Raw genomic sequence first — 6,000 nt, forward strand, 5'->3', positions numbered from 1 at the left:
CCTGAGTTAAGTGTTTTCCTGCACTTAACCCCGGGAGGGGTCGTCCTTTGAGCAATAGACTTTGGAAATTGAATATGTTTATTTTACTTTCAACAAACAAATTTATCTGTTGAAAAACAGATTACTTAGTTGGTTTGTTTTAATGAAAAAACAACAAAAGCCTGCAATAAGTAATTGTTGCTTAATTGAGTGGTATGTTTTTGGTGAATAATAAATTAAACAGGGAGAAAAGAGGAGGAAGGGAGGGAGATTGGAAAGGGAAATATGAGTGTTCTAATTTTACTATTTTAACATGCCAGTAATTATTAATAAATTATTCTTTCTTAATCAGATTTTTATACCCATGACTTTTTGATTTTCATAACTCTTCGTAGGTCTAGTAAAATTTGGCTGTGAATCCATCTGGTCTGGGGCTTTTTATTGTTGTTGGAAGCTTTTTCATTATAGCTTCAATCTCTTTGCTCATTTTTGGGCTGTTCAGGTGTTCTGTTTCTTCCTGACTGCATCTTTGGAGTTCATGTGTTTCCAGGAATTTATCCATTTCCTCTAAGTTTTTGAGTTTGGGTGCATGGAGATTTTCACAGTATTCACAGATGCTATTTTGTCTTTCTGTGGCATCTGTTGTAATATCTCCTTTTTCAATTCTGACTGAGCTTATTTGGGTCCTTTCTCTTTTATTCCTGGTTAACCTAAGCAAGAGGTCTATCAATTCTGTCATAGGACCAACTTTTTTTGTTTCACAGATCCGTCATGTCTCCCTGTGCTCTGTTCATAAAATGATTTTTGAATTTTAGAGATGTTTAGCAATCTTGAAACTTAAAGGTTTTCTTTACAGGTTGCTGGAGATAAAATGTGGATAGTGAATTATATCAAAGGAGTATAATTATAGGTAAAAGCTTCTAAGTTACAATTCAGTAAGTTTTTATGATTAACAGTATTTCATCCTGTCTTCTTTTAGTCAGTTTTCTCACAAATAATAGCTTATACTTCCAGTTTGGGATGAATATAAAGTCTGGAAACATAGATTATGGTTTATATTTTAACATACAGAAAAAGTCCTTTTTGATATTATATATAGCCTATTTCCAGACCAAGTACCAGGTACTATTCTAAGTGCTTTACTTTATCAATTCATTTAGCCTGTTGGGTTAGCATTTTCCTCACCTTATCAGTACCTCACTGTTAATAAGTGTGTTTGCCTGCCGCATGGACACACACACTTTGGGAAGTTGATGCCTGGATCTTAGGGGACTCTGGAAAACAAAGAGTGCAAGGTGGGTCCGAGAGACTCCGAAAGGTATGGCTGGGAGTGTGAAGAGAACTATCCCACCATTTGTGAATGTGGACTGGCTGGCTCCTCCACCAACCCTTGGAGGGAGTTTTGTTTCATTGCCTTAGAGATGGTGTGAAGAGTTTTATTTTATTTCTTTTTGGTGTTTCTCTTGGTTCCTATAGAACTGACTCAGGGTTTAGAAGGTATCCTCCCACCTGCGTTTGGAAAAATACATTTCTAAAACTTTGCCTGATATGGAAATTTTAAAGTCATTGAAAACCTCTTATTGCAGTATGTGTAGAAACAATTTTAGAACAGAGTACTTTATTGCTTTTCCCAGTAGAATTTTAACTGCTCGGGTTAAATAAGCAGCGAAAGTACATAAAATATATAGTTGGTGAATCAACTGCCTGTCATATAGTGATTTTAGGTAACCTAGAAGATATTGGTAACAACTTCTTATGGAGACTTTGTTGAGATTTCAGCCACACAAAGGAATAAAGCACTGAATTATGGCTATAGTTTATAGAGGACCAGTCCAAAGCCAACCATAGCTATGTAATTTCCATGATTTTTCTCCCCATCAATGGAAAATTACTGTCAGCTGAGCCAGAGTCTCCAGACTCTGAGCAAAAGTCTATTTCCTTTCTACAACAGAGTGTTTGAAACTTTTTTCAATAGGTAAAATTACCATTAAAGGTCAGAGATTAGTTTTTCATGCCTGATGGATTCCATTTGCTTTGAGAGTATTATACCAGGAGGGCAGATTTTTTTTCCCGGAATTTATGAACAAATTAGAATTCAAATATTCAGAGTTTACAGTCAACCTCAAACCATTTTCCTTGTTTAATTTCCTGACAAAGTGGTATTGTTTAAATGGGGAAGAAGAAAGGTCTGAAAAAACAACTATATAAGCAACTATATACATGTGTGTGTGTGTGTGTGTGTGTGTGTGTGTATAGTCTAAGGATGTTGTACCAGCTCTATGATGAGCTTGACTTATCCTTCCTTAGATTAGAACATTCTGAAGGCAGTGACTTTGTGTTTTAAATAAATATTGTTCATATTTGATAACCTATGCTTTTTTTCTATGTGTGTTGTCTTAACTCATGACTCCCAAAATAAACATAAAGACTAGGGTCTTTTTTTTTTAAGATAAAGGAAGAAGAATTTATCACTTTATTGGTTATAAAATAAAAGATCATAAAAATTCACCAGCAGTTCTCAACCTGTGGGTCAAGACCCACAGGAACTGTCTTAAAAGGCTTCAGCATTAGGAAGATTGGGAACTACTGATCTAGAGTGAGCTGAAATTCTCTGGCATCAGCAGTCACCTTGGGCGAGTCTGGGCTTACAGTTTATGTATTTAACAGGTTGTGGTTAATTGCAAAATATATGTACATATATATATATAAAAATCCAGAAATTGTGGAAAAAGAAGTAAAATAAGTTTAGTCTATTATACTACCTATTGTGAATAGTTTTTCATATTTCTTTATATACTTGCTCTTTCTATAAGTTGTCATCAGTCTGTGAATGTGCTATTGTGCTTTCTGCTTCAATGACTATAAGAAAATATTTCCTCCCCTTTCAAAACTGTTTTCTTCTTTTTTTGAATGGTTCCTTTGGTGTATTTGAAGTAGTTTCAACTTAACTGTATTGTGTATATTCTGTAAGTAGCTACACCTCCAAGATCCCCCAGCCTAAGCAGGTTGTTCGACAGTGCTCTGCCTCAATTTTCTCTTCTGTAAAGTGTGGATGAAATACATAGTGGGTGATGGCTACAGGTCGTATTTGATGCTACTGCTATTAGTATTTTTAGTGTAGACTTCCTTTAATATGATAGAAAACACTACTTTGAAACAACTCACTGGTTTATCAATAAACCATGTTACATTCATAAAAATACCTCGAGTGTGCCCCAACCAGAAAACTACGTGGCTTATACTAAAGTGTTTATTACTTATTTCTTCTCAAGGTATATGCTGTCCGTTAATTTCAAAATCCATCCCTTCCTCTGTTGCTTGTCAAAGCTCAATTACTTCAGGCTGATTTCACATATAAAGGAGAACTATCCTTAAAAGGAGTGAAATAAGTGGCAGGAACAAGATTCCCATGTTTTCTCACCTTCTTGCCTTTTAAGAGGTTAAGATCTGAGAATATAGCACACGCCTGGGCGTGAGGAGCGTTGAGCTGCCATCATGACCGGATCTGACTCTGTCTGAGGTGGAAGGAATAGTTCCTAGTAAGCCAGCCTGCCCCCCGCTCTGAGAATGTCCAGCTGCGTAACCTCAAGGGAACCTCATGGAAAAAATGAAGGGAAATGCTTTGGGCTTTAGGGCTTTTCATTTCCTCCGAGGGCACATTGCATCTCCTGCCCTCGTGTCACCCGTGTCTCCAGTGTCCTCATGAGGTCTTCCTCTGAGTTCCCTGTGGGCCTGGCCAGCCAGGTTCTCGCACAGGGAGAGAGCTGGTCTCTACAGATTCTGTCAGACATAATTTGTGTGACAGAAGGGGTGGTGGCCCTTCGTTAGGCTAGTGTGCCTAACTAATTTGGGGTGTCATGCTGCAGACATATAAAATGGGATGGGCCTAAAATGTGTCTCTCAATTAAAAGGCCATTGGGGAAGCCTGCTGGGCCCCCTGCCTAGTTACTACTATCTAAGCTTGCTGATGTGTTAAGTGAGTTTGATAAAGCGATATAAACATTATTAGCTAGCCTCCCCCTGACTGCAGAAGGCAGGCATCACATAGATGTGAGCTCTCCTTGCCTCGTATAGAGAGGGGTGCAACTGGTGCCCACCAAGCCAGTGGGTGCTCTCAACATCTAGGCAAATGCCCAAGAACATCATCTTTGGCCCAGACATGCACTGGCTTGCTAGAGGCAGCTGCCATGTGGAGAGAGCATGTCACCAGCTGCTCGGTCTCAAATTATCAGCGTGGGTCAGCAGCTGCTGGCTGTGGCATCTGCCTGTCGCACGGAGGCTGTGACCAGTGCCTCTGGAGTGACCACAGCCTCTTCTCTAGCGTAGACTTGGAAATTCTCCATTGATACAGGAGGGCAGCACTTTAGCCTGGCAGCAAGCTTTGGAGCTAAGTGTCTAAGGACAGCCTTTCTCATCTCTGTGTGTCCGCCCACGTGTAAGATGGCGGATGTTTTCACAGAGCTGGAGAAGGCAGGTGCCCAGTGCTTACTGTGGTGTCCGTTTGCCTCAGTGCCCTCACCACGCCAGCTTTCACAGCCATCCTCAATGACGCCTGGTGTGGATGGTTTCCTCCATCCAGGTCCAGCTGGAACTGACACTGACCACATTCTAGAATTTACGGTGCAGAGCTGTGTCTGCGGATAAGTTAACAGGTAGTTTTAAACAATGAACAGCCTTCCCGTCTTCCATGTAAGCTAAGATCGTTTCCCCACTTCTCCTTCTACCCACCTGAGCATGGGTTGCATACACATCAACAGCAAGGTGAAAATTTACTCTGAGCTTTATGAGGCATGTAATCCTTTACACATTTGTTTCCTTTTTCTTCATTTCAGTCCCCCAATATGGCTGCACTTACTTGTTCTAGAACACGATCATTAACTATTGAAGCTATCACTATAACTTAAAAAATGTGTGCCGTGCTCAAAGACGAAAGGAGCCCAGGCAGTATCTTTTAATGGTCTCCCTTTGGTAATCATATACATGTAAATAAAGAACAATGTCCTTTTCCACATTTCATCAACTTTACAATTGTGCTGATTCGAAATCCAGAGCCATAGTCTGCCTTGGTGATTACAAAGTCCCAGAGCTGTGATGTGACACACATTCATAACATGGGGATTTGAGCTGTCATCCTTATGTGCCTTTTGATGAAATAGATAAGCGATTATGAAAGGTCTGGACTCATTTTAAACCTTCTCAGAGGTTCTCTCCTTTCTTCTTCCTCCTTCCCCTTTCTTCTTCTTCTCTCTCAATCTCTAGCTTCTCTCCCTACCCCTTCATCCCCATTTCACAGTGGGCGTCTTCCTCCCTCGCTATAGATTGTGGAAGGAAAAGAGGAGTAAAGGTTTTTTACTAACCTCAGACACTTAAATCTGTCCTTTCTCTACAAGTTAAAATAGTTCAGTATATAATTGTCTATTCCAAAACCATGCTGCTATATCTGGCTCTCAAATAGTTGTGTCGACTGATGACCAACTTGACTTAAATCTATGAATCTGTGGTATCTCCTAGATGTTTTTATTTATGACAAACATTATTCCAGAAGGAATATGGCAAAGACATTAACTCTGAATTTGGGATTTATCTGTGAGCTCAGGCAATCCACCTGCTGTGGCCTCCTAAATGCTGGGATTACTGGCATGCGCCACCGAGCCAGGCTAAAAAATAATTATTAATTTGAAGAAGTTGCCATTGAAATATGGACTTTGGGGCAGCACCTGTGGCTCAAAAGGGTAGGGTGCTGGCCCTATATGCTGGAGGTGGCGGGTTCAAACACAGCCCCGGCCGTGCTCAAAGATTGATCATATCTTTGATATGATAAGATTGATCATATCTTTAGTCTGTTCATATTATTTAGTGATATACAAGGTTGGACAATTAAGTTCCTGAACTCGTCCTAGAAAAAAAGTGCTGCGTATGTCATTGCTGTATATCCCCACAGTCGCCTTCCAGGTACTCCCATAGGGAAGCTATGCACTGATGCCAGTGCCTTCAAAGCACTTTTTTTTTTTTTTTTTTTTT

General features: G+C 39.9%; 1 protein-coding gene across 1 annotated transcript in view; it reads left to right on the plus strand.

The window, feature by feature from the left end:
- The window catches only part of LOC100954042 (cAMP-specific 3',5'-cyclic phosphodiesterase 4D), a 389,004-nt gene that overhangs the window by 96,631 nt on the left and 286,373 nt on the right, over nt 1-6,000 (plus strand). The window lies entirely within an intron of this gene.

Source organism: Otolemur garnettii, unplaced genomic scaffold (genome assembly GCF_000181295.1).
Source record: "Otolemur garnettii isolate 467f Iridium unplaced genomic scaffold, OtoGar3 scaffold00005, whole genome shotgun sequence".
Lineage (NCBI taxonomy): Eukaryota > Metazoa > Chordata > Mammalia > Primates > Galagidae > Otolemur > Otolemur garnettii.